The 10,147-nt window shown below is 37.1% G+C and overlaps 1 long non-coding RNA gene across 1 annotated transcript in view; it reads left to right on the top strand.

The window, feature by feature from the left end:
- LOC108516568 (uncharacterized) overlaps positions 1-1,004 on the top strand; it is a 10,259-nt gene extending 9,255 nt beyond the window's left edge. The window contains exons 3-4 of the long non-coding RNA XR_001881867.1: positions 275-357; positions 681-1,004. This is a non-coding gene — a long non-coding RNA (uncharacterized LOC108516568). The remainder of the gene's footprint in view (positions 1-274; positions 358-680) is intronic.
- Positions 1,005-10,147: the final 9,143 nt, after the last annotated feature.

The following is a 10,147-nucleotide window of genomic DNA, read 5'->3' as shown; positions in this document are numbered from 1 at the left end:
TACATATGTAACAAACCTGCACGTTGTGCACATGTACCCTAGAACTTAAAGTATAATTTTTATAAAAACTGGGAGATATATATATGTGTACATATATACATATATATATTTTTTTCTCATTATCGTAGTGTTTTCCAGAATTCACTCTTACTACTTTTACTTTTGTATTTGGGTTAAGACATATGTAATTTCTTATGGTGTGCATCAACTTTCCCCAAAAAGAAAACAGAAGGGAAGATTTTATCCTTTTTTAATTTGGTCTTTGTTCTTTCAGTTAATTGATTTGTAAGAAAGTTTTATGATGGGCAATATCTGAATCAGGACAGTTTCCAGAATTTATGGTGGATCAAGACACAGGTAAGTAAGTAAGTTTAATTGTACCAAGGATACCAATAATGTACCCAACAGAGTATTGTGTATAAAAAGTCTTCTCAGACTTCCTGTTATGCTTTGAGAGAAAAACCAAACGTAGCAAAGAATACCAAGTGCTCTGGACTAGACCCTGCAACCCAATCAATCAGAACATGAGGAGCAGGTGCTTCCTTCCTGAGGGAACTCATGTTAATTGGACCCTCAGTTACTGATGTATAATAACCAGGATGGCAATGTATTTGTTTACGACAAAAGACGTAGAAAACAGCAGACTGAATCCTCTTGTTTGTTCATTTGCTACCCTGTAGACAAATCTACAAGGAAAGCCAAATTATTATCAGAAAGAAGTTTGACAAGATGAAAGTCAAGCAAGGAGAGCAAGTCGGGCGATCTTAACAGCTGCTGCCACCAAGCCAGACTTGGGAACGCCAGTCTAGTCCCCAGGGCTGTGCTGGAAACATTAGCCAGTGTTTATTTAAGTGGCATTGTTTGCTATACACTCATAGATCCTAATGAGTACATCATACTTCCTAATGTATGAAGTGAAAGTATTATTTCACTTATTTTAATTTTACATTATTTTATTTATTTATTTTACACTACAATAATTATTTCAATTATTTTATATTAGAAAGTAAAACAAATTTTAGTTCTGAGATATAATTGAAAGCATTGTGAATATCTAACAATTTTTTTTAAATATGCCACAACACATATTAGGGCATCCTTTTGCCACAGGATCCCACTACCATGATGGGGCCAGAAGTCCTCTAACCTACTAGAGCCCACAGGAGACAAAATTAGCATTACAACTTTGATAACTGGCTGACCATCAGGTGTGTGGCATGTCCTTCTGACCCTGCTCTGGCTTCCGGGAATCTATGCCTTCCGATGTACTCATTGTCAGCTTGGACAAAATTTATTCTAATCTTTGTTTCCCATGGGCACAAAAAGACTTTTTCTTGTCCAGCTTCCCAATGGCCTTGCTTACTGTGGATATCCATTTGACTTCTGTCCCTTCTCCATTCGTTTGACCAACCGTGTCCTTGACCTATCTTTTACATTCAGGCTTCATCTTCATGTCAGCTGCCCTCTGAATGCCAGCACCTTTTTTCTGCTTTGTCCATCTGAAGTTGTAGAATTTTACATAAAGCTAACGATGGCAATATTTTTTGTTGAGCGTCTTTATGTTTTACTGTTACTAAAGTAGTAAAATTTGTAGTTGACCATAAAAGAATAGTTTTGGCTTGTTTTAAAACATTAGTAATTTCTACTACAATGTTTCACAGCCTTAACACTTACAGTAAATGATAAACATAATAACAGAATATTTATGAAATATGACCTTTCCTGAAAGTATATGGTTTTACATTTCTTATTTGTTAAAACCTACAGGATATAGGTTTTAATTACTATATAATTATTTCATGGTAATTAATAATTACTATATGGGCCAGGCGCGGTGGCTCAAGCCTGTAATCCCAGCACTTTGGGAGGCTGAGACGGGCAGATCACGAGGTCAAGAGATCGAGACCATCCTGGCTAACATGGTGAAACCCCGTCTCTACTAAAAATACAAAAAAACCTAGCCTGGTGAGGTGGTGGGCACCTGTAGTCCCAGCTACTCGGGAGGCTGAGGCAGGAGAATGGTGTAAACCCAGGAGCCGGAGCTTAAAGTGAGCTGAGATCCGGCCACTGCACTCTAGGCTGGGCGACAGAGCGAGACTCCGTCTCAAAAAAAAAAAAAAAAAAAAAAAAAAATTACTATATGGGATATAATTACTAGTGAAACATAAAAGAGGCTGATAACTACTGTCCACGGGCATACAAATGTAGAACAATATATCTTTAATTACTTTATCAATAATTTTACTATAGAGGCAAAATAAAGGCAGAATCTATATCATCCCCTCTGAAAAATATTAAAAGTTAGCCATGTTCATTTGTATGATATACTTAAAATGATTGTTATGAAGTAACCAAATATCCATTAGATTGTTTGTATTCTTGAATGAACTATATTTTTCAAAATGATATGTGACCATAATATTATCATAAAATAACTAAAACCCCCATAATTCTTAAGTGAAACTAAGTATACTCTAATCCACCAATGTTGGTATTTGGAATGGGTCATTTGATATGTGTTGTGATAGAAAGCTAAGTAAGAATAGAGATTCAAGGGGAATTTGGAAAGAAAATCATTAATTTAATTAGAATGTAGTAGCTTCAACAGCTTCTTTCTGGTCCACATACTCATTCTTTGGGTATATGAACATCTTAAATAATGCTACCTTCAGAGTAATTTTCACCTGACAGGCATCTCTCTCTGAAAGGTATCATGTTAAACGGGATCCCTGCTTATATAATTTAAACGTTTTAAGAGCAATCCTATTTCTCTATGCCAGTTTTATGGGATAAAAAGAAGGGGAGAAGGCCGGGTACAGTGACTCATGCCTGTAAACCCAGCACTTTGGGAGGCCAAGACGGGCAGATCATCAGGTCAAGAGATGGAGACCATCCTGGCCAACATGGTGAAACCCCGTGTCTACTAAAAATACACAAATTAGCTGGGCGTGGTGTGGGCGCCTGTAGTCCCAGCTACTCAGGAGGCTGAGGCAGGAGAATCGCTTGAACCTAGGAGGCGGAGGTTGCAGTGAGCCAAGATCGCGCCATTGCACTCCAGCCCGGGCGGTAAAGCAAGACTCTGTCTTTAAAAAAAAAAAAAAAAAAAAAAAGACGGGGAGAAAAAAACACTTTTATCATTAGTCTCATGTTTACTGCCGGTAACCTGTACTAGTTTGTTTTTATTTTGTTCCCCTCACACACCCCTCCCCACCATTTTCCCTACAGATCCACACTCCACCCTTTTTCATGTGTGATCAACCCCGGAAAGCTGGACAGGAAGTGAAAGATACCAACAGTCCCCATGTCCCCTGGCTTCTGGTTGGGTTCGGCCAGAGACAGTAAGCTTGTGGTGGTTATTCCCTCAGCTCCCTTCCTACAGGGTCACCACAGGCAAGCTGCCCTTCAATGCTGTGAGGCCGCGCTCTCTGCAGACCCCCTCTGTATCCAGGATCATAACTGCTCGCCCCTCCAGGTGTGTGTGGTAAAAGCTCAGGATGGTGCTAGCTCCCGGGTACCACTGGTAGACTACATCCTGGCACCTTCGTCTGTACTGTGGTCCCAGTATCTCTGCTCAAATTACCCCATAGGAGTGTCCCATCCATTTCTTCCTGGGACTCTACCTCAAAGATTATCTTCATCATCAGACAAACTATCTTCATCGGACCCCTTCCAAAGCAAAGAAATGAGGATTCCAGTATGAGACTCTACTGAAGCTGTGTGTGCTACAATAGTGAGGTTAACACTTCAGTTTTTAAAGTGTAGGAATTTAGAAAGAAATTCCAATTGCCAAAAGACAATCACTCAACTTCTTCATCCAAACTGTAATTAAACTCTGAAATAATTCTCCTCTTTGACATATATAATCATACCTTTCTAACAGAAAAGTCAGATTAAGTGTTTTAGACCTAATATCCTAACTAGAAGTGAAAAAGTTTCTAAATTAAGACATGAAGGCTTTAAAATAGACAAGAACACCCTGAATTGCCTTTCTCTTATCAATGTTTTGCATTATCACTCCTGATAATAATATTAAAAATAATAACAGGTAACAATTATCGAATGCTTAGTATGTGTGAGGACTGCTTCAGGTGCTTTTTGCATATTATGTCGTTCAATGCCTCCAATAAATCTATGATGTAAGGACTGGTATTACCCTTGTTTTACAAATAAATAAAGTATGAAAGATTAAATAACTTGTCCAAAGTTGTTTTCTTTATGTTGCTGTCTTCATGGGTTTTAGAATATAATAAATAGTTATTTCTGCCCAGAAAAATCACATGTACAAATACTTATCTTTAATTAAAACCCATTTTTACCACCACCTCCACATTGCTAACAGATTTCATCCATAAACCTAGATGATATAATCATTGGGTTTTCTATTTTTTCAACTTGAAAATTTGTTCTGAATCATTAATTTGTAATTCTGAGGACTTCAGCAAAGATGTTTACAATCCTGAACATTTCTTTCAAGAAATGTCTACATGTATTGGCATGTTGGAGCTGTTGCTGGCAAAATAGGAAAATCATTGTATTTAAGTATCATGTTCTTAAACATCATTTCAAAGTTAAACTAACGAAAAGATTAGTATTATCTTAACTGATGTAAAAAATCATCTGCTTAAAACTAATTTGGGCAACCAATGTACAAAAAGGCTTGACAGTGGCATCTTGTCAAGTATGTTACAGGAGTACCAAAAAGGAATATATTGAGGGTGTGAATCTTTAAAAAACTGAACTGTGAATACATGTCTCTTTAATACATTTCTGTATTTTAATCTAGTCTGTCATATTGCAGTCAGAGGTCCAAGGAGCATTTCTACTTCTATGTAACTGTAGAAACACAATAAACCTGCTTTTCTGGCCCATTTCAGGCAAGCTGTGAGCGACAGATTGCAACTTGGTAGCCAGATCATGACCAATAGCTCAGCTGCCTGGTGATGAGGTTAAAGGTATACAATCACATTTTCTGTTTCTATGTCATGTCTGTCACTGAAACAAAATCTTTCTGCCAAAAAGTTCTTGCTACTAAAAGAAAAAGAGTTAACTCTATATTCTGAGTTACAATTAAGTCTCAAATAGTATAAATAATAGTTTTTAAATCTCTGCTATGTCATCAAAATATTAAATAAAGGCAACAAATTTTGTTTTCAATCCAACATTTTGGTCACAGTGTAAATCTGAAGACACTGTTTTGTACAAATTCATTTGTCATGACTAAAATGCAAAGGAATAACGTGCTCAGAAAGAAGAAAGCTAGAGTACCAGAGAGGATCTTAAGGATTATCTACTTTAGAAGGTGAGGTCAATAAAGATGATACGATTTGAGTACTTATTAATGGAGTGATGTTGTTTCTCATATTGATAACCACAATCACTTCTTGTTTTCATTCAGCCTTCAAAATCTTCTGGTTCTTACGGCATTTCACTAAATGAGACACTAAAACCCCAGTGCTTAAAAACCCAAACCTACATTAGCATGTATATGTGGCCTTTTCAGTCTCTCTCAATATTTTACCTAATATATATTGGTTACAATTAATATGTAAAGCCTCATTTAAACTAATGATTGATTATCCTTCCCAATTTTCAACATGCAAGTTCTCCAATTAATAATATGTTCTTTGTTTATCTCTATTTAACTAAATTAGTCTCTATTCCATCTTTAGCCTGGAATATAATGAGCTTTTATTCAGAGGTTTCAAGGACATGAACTTATTTGTACTAATGCCTCTGTGTGAAGAAAATGTTTCATTGCATCCATATTTCACCAATGATAGCAGTAGAGCCAGGGCTGCTGACTTCTTCAAGGTCATGCCAAGGATCATCAGCCAAATCTAGGGAGCCAGACCTCTCAGTCCCAGTTCTCAATTAATCTATGATTTTGATACTAACATCAAAACTGTGTTAGTATTAGATGAATCAGAGTTGCTCAACCCATCACCCATTCTTCACCACTCATTATTGAAAAACTGTGAACTAGCACTTTATGGGTATTTGGTAAATCTGTTGAATGTACAGTTAATTAATCTCTTAGTCACTAATCTAATTTCTGTGCTTTTGTTCTGTTCCTTAAATACCTTTCACATTTGTATCCAAAATAGATAGATGAACAGTAGGTGTCTAATCCGTTTTTGCAGTGAAAAAAAAAATGAATACTTGATACAACGTAAGGAAATGCCACCATAGAAAAAAGTCTATGAAGCCACAAAGTGAATTCAACAAGTTAGCAGCTACCTCTCAAGTGGGAAGAAAAGAGAAAGGAAGCCTACAGAGTGGCTTTAATTACATATGTAAGTTTTGTATTCCATTAAAAAAAATTGGAGATCAGAAACAATACAGCAAATCCTCCCAATTTGCTTGATGGGCTCTCTTGGTATCTGTTGCATTGTTTTCTGAGATTTGAAATATTTCATATTTTAAAATTTTAGTAAAGCGATGCTTCTAAATTTCAGTAATTGGATAACAACTTTTAAAGAAAAAAAGAATCGCAAAGCTTCAAAATGTATCTGCAGACCCAGTTTGAGAAAAACTGAAATAAGGTGTTTACTGGAGGCAGATAATCAACAACAGAATTTTTTCTTCTCTATGCTTTGTTAATTTTGCCGTGTGCTTGGAGCTCAGGATAACAGAAAGTATGTCCCCATTGAACATCTGTAATTTGGGGTCTTGACTAGTACCTTATTTTCACTTACTTTGTTATGTCACTTACTCTTTTCAGGTCTTCTAGTCCTTTTGTGAGCTCATTACTAATCTGAAATTGTTCAATGTCCTTAAAAAATTGTAAGTATAAACAAGGATAGGATATGCAGGAACAATGAACCTAAGGTTTTATTGTGGTATTTTGGGATTTCTAATATACAGCCAAAAGGAAAAGAAAGAGAAAAACATACAGTGAGTGAGTTATGATGAATTATATTGAAGGTTGAATACTTTCATTTACTTGAATGCTGAAAATGGTTTTATAAACAAGTGAACGCAATGTACTCACAGTAACCCTCAAACAATACTCTCACTGGTTAGTCCTTAGGTTTAGAATAATTCGCGTAACTGTAGTTGGCTTCGTTCTCAAGACGAAGAAAATAAAGTCTAAGGAGGTTAAGTTCTGTACCTGGGAGGCCAGGAAATGGCATGAATACTACCAGTTGTCTTTCTGATCCTGGGGCAGACATCAGTAATCAATCATCAGATTCTTTGACATATGAAATAAACCTAGTTAGTGGCCAGGTGCAGTGGCTCACGCCTGTAATCTCAGCACTTTGGGAGACCCAGGTGGGCAGATCACTCGAGGTCAGGAGTTGGTCAGGCCAGCCTGGCCAATAATGTTGAAACTCCGTCTCTACTAAAAATACCAAAACTAGCTGGGCGTAGTGGCTGGCACCTGTAATCCATCTACTCAGGAGCTGAGGCAGGAGAATCACTTGAATCTGGGAGGTGGAGGGTGCAGTGAGCCAAGATTATGCCACTGCACTCCAGCCTGGGCAACAGATCGAGACTCCAGCCTGGGTGACAGAGTGAGACTCTATCTCAAAAAAAAAAAAAAAAAAAAAAAAAAATCTCTTAATTTAATTTTAATTTAATTTAATAAATAAATAAACCTAGTTAGTAGGCCAGTTCCAGACCAAGAACACATAATGGTCAGGAGATAACAAGGAAGCCGAATTACCACCCCATCACCACTCGCACCCAGCCAGGTCTATCATTACTGCTTCTTATTTTGACACCTTTTTCCACATGACTTCATTCTCATAAATGCTCTTCTTCAAGAAAAATAAGCCATTTATCCAGTTGATGACTAAAGCCACTCTCCTTTCCTAGTGACACTTTGCGGTTGATGATGACTGAGAATCCTGTCTTCATACTTGATTCCCCCCATGAGCTCACATGGTTGATGCAAACGTCTCTGCTTGCTCTCCTGGGGCCTGGTGCCCCAGGCAGGCTCTTGCTTTCTCTGGCCAGCCCCACTGCCTAAAGCCATCTGTCTAAACATGGAATCCCTCAGCCCACATTCCCTCATTGCTCATGTTCTGCCCCTCTCATCTGTCTGCGGCTTTGGGCTTGGCAAACACCAGGGAAACTCCTCGTGGCTTTACCTGTATTCTGAATAGCATTTAACCATGGAAAACTAGAAGTTTCATAATAAATCGTGTTTTAATCTTCTTTGAGGAGGCTTCTCTTTCATCACCTGCTGTTAGAGCAATAGGCAAAAGAGACATAGAGAAAGAAATAGGATATTTTGAAGGGGAGAACTAATGAAATAATAATGATGGATGTGTACGTTTGTCTTTTAGCTTAAAAAATGCTTATGGAAAGCACTTGGTATTGCAACATGGTGGATGGGGAGTGGAGATTCATCTTTCTCTAGCCTCTTTGAAGGTTTCTACAGCACAGAGCCAAGGGTTCGGCACCAGTGGGCTAGCTGGGGACACTTTCTGGAGTGCTGTAAGCTTTTCTTTACACCTGACAGCAATAATTTTGAGAAATACATTTTCCCCCATTTTTGTGGAGTTAGGCTTAACATACAGAACAGTGGTTCCTACCTAACTCAATTGACTAATTAACCAACTCAAAAGTAGGCACTGAATGGCCAAAAACCACTGCCATTTCATTCCGTTCCACCTGCCCACATGCTAACACTATATAAGCACTGGAAAGTATTAGGAATTTGAGTGAGGAATGCTGGCTGGGGGAAAAAGAAGAAAATATCTTCCAGGCAAACTCCTTCAAAGCAAAACCTTGATGACTCCTTCTTCTCCCTCTATTCATCAGTTTATTCATTCAACATACATTTATTACACTCCTTACTTAGGGCAGATAGAGACTTAAGCATTGATTACTAAAAGATAAATAACACTAAAAATTAGGTGTAAACATTCTCATTTCCAGAGCACCTAACATATAGCAGGAAAGTTCATATCCATTTCATATTCAATCCTGTGATATAAGGGAGGTATTATTAATCTGTCTTTTTCCAAGCAAGTGATAAAATGGAGATTTGGGGAGGTTATGTAGCTTAACCTCAATCTCAAAACTAAACCATGGCCTAGAGTGGATTTAAACTCAACCCTGACATTCTACCATATTGCCCACAACCCTCACAATTAAGTGAAAGAAAGAAACATATAAGAATGCACTTCCCAGACCAAAGTCCTGGAGTGTTTCCCCACTGTTTTGTTCATATAGTTTCATAGTTTCGGGTCTTAGATTTAAGTATTTAATCTATTTTGATTTGATTTATGAGTATGATGAAAGATAGAGATTTAGTTTCATTCTTCTGCATATGGATATCCAGTTTTCCCAGCACCATTTATTGAAGACTATCTTTTCACCATTGTATGTTATTGGCAACTTTGTCGAAGATGAGTTGGCTGTAAATACCTGTTTTCATATCTGGATTCTCTATTCTGTTCCATCGGTCTGATGTCTGTTTTTATGCCAGTACCATGCTGTTTTGGTTACTATGACTTTGTAATGAATTTTGAACTCAGGTAGTGTGATGCTCCCAACTTTGTTCTTTTTGCTCAGGATTGCTTTGGCTATTTATGCAAATAAATTCCATATAAATTTTTGGATTTTTTTCTATTTCTTTGAAGAAAGTCATTGGTATTTTGATAAGGATTGCATTGAATCTGCAAATTGTTTTGGATAGTATTGTCTCAACAATATTAATTTTTCTAGTCCAGAGCATGGACTCTCTTTCCACTTATCGTGTCCTCTTCAATATTCCTCTCAGAAGGATTGTTTTATAGTTTTTCTCATCTAGATCTTTCACTTCTTTGATTAGACTGATTCCTAGGTATTTTATATTTTTGTAGCTATAATAAGTGGAATTGCTTTATTGGTTTCTTTTCCAGATTGTTTGCTGTTGGTGTAAACTCCAGGCAATCAAAGCAAAAATAGACAATTAAGATTACATCAAGCGGCTCCAGCGGTGCAATCGGTTAACATGTGGTACTTATAAGATTACATCAAGCCAAAAACTTCTGCACAACAAAGGAAACTATGAACAAAGTGAAGAGGCAACCCACAGAATGGGAGAAAATATTTACAAACCATCTATTTGACAAGGGATTAATAATGAGAATATATAAGATGCTCAAGCAACTCAATGGGAAAAAATTCAAATAATCTGATTTAAAAATGGGCA

This window comes from Rhinopithecus bieti, unplaced genomic scaffold (genome assembly GCF_001698545.2).
Source record: "Rhinopithecus bieti isolate Rb0 unplaced genomic scaffold, ASM169854v2 scaffold_35538, whole genome shotgun sequence".
NCBI classification, from domain to species: Eukaryota; Metazoa; Chordata; class Mammalia; order Primates; family Cercopithecidae; genus Rhinopithecus; species Rhinopithecus bieti.
This window is presented reverse-complemented; position numbering and strand designations above follow the sequence as displayed.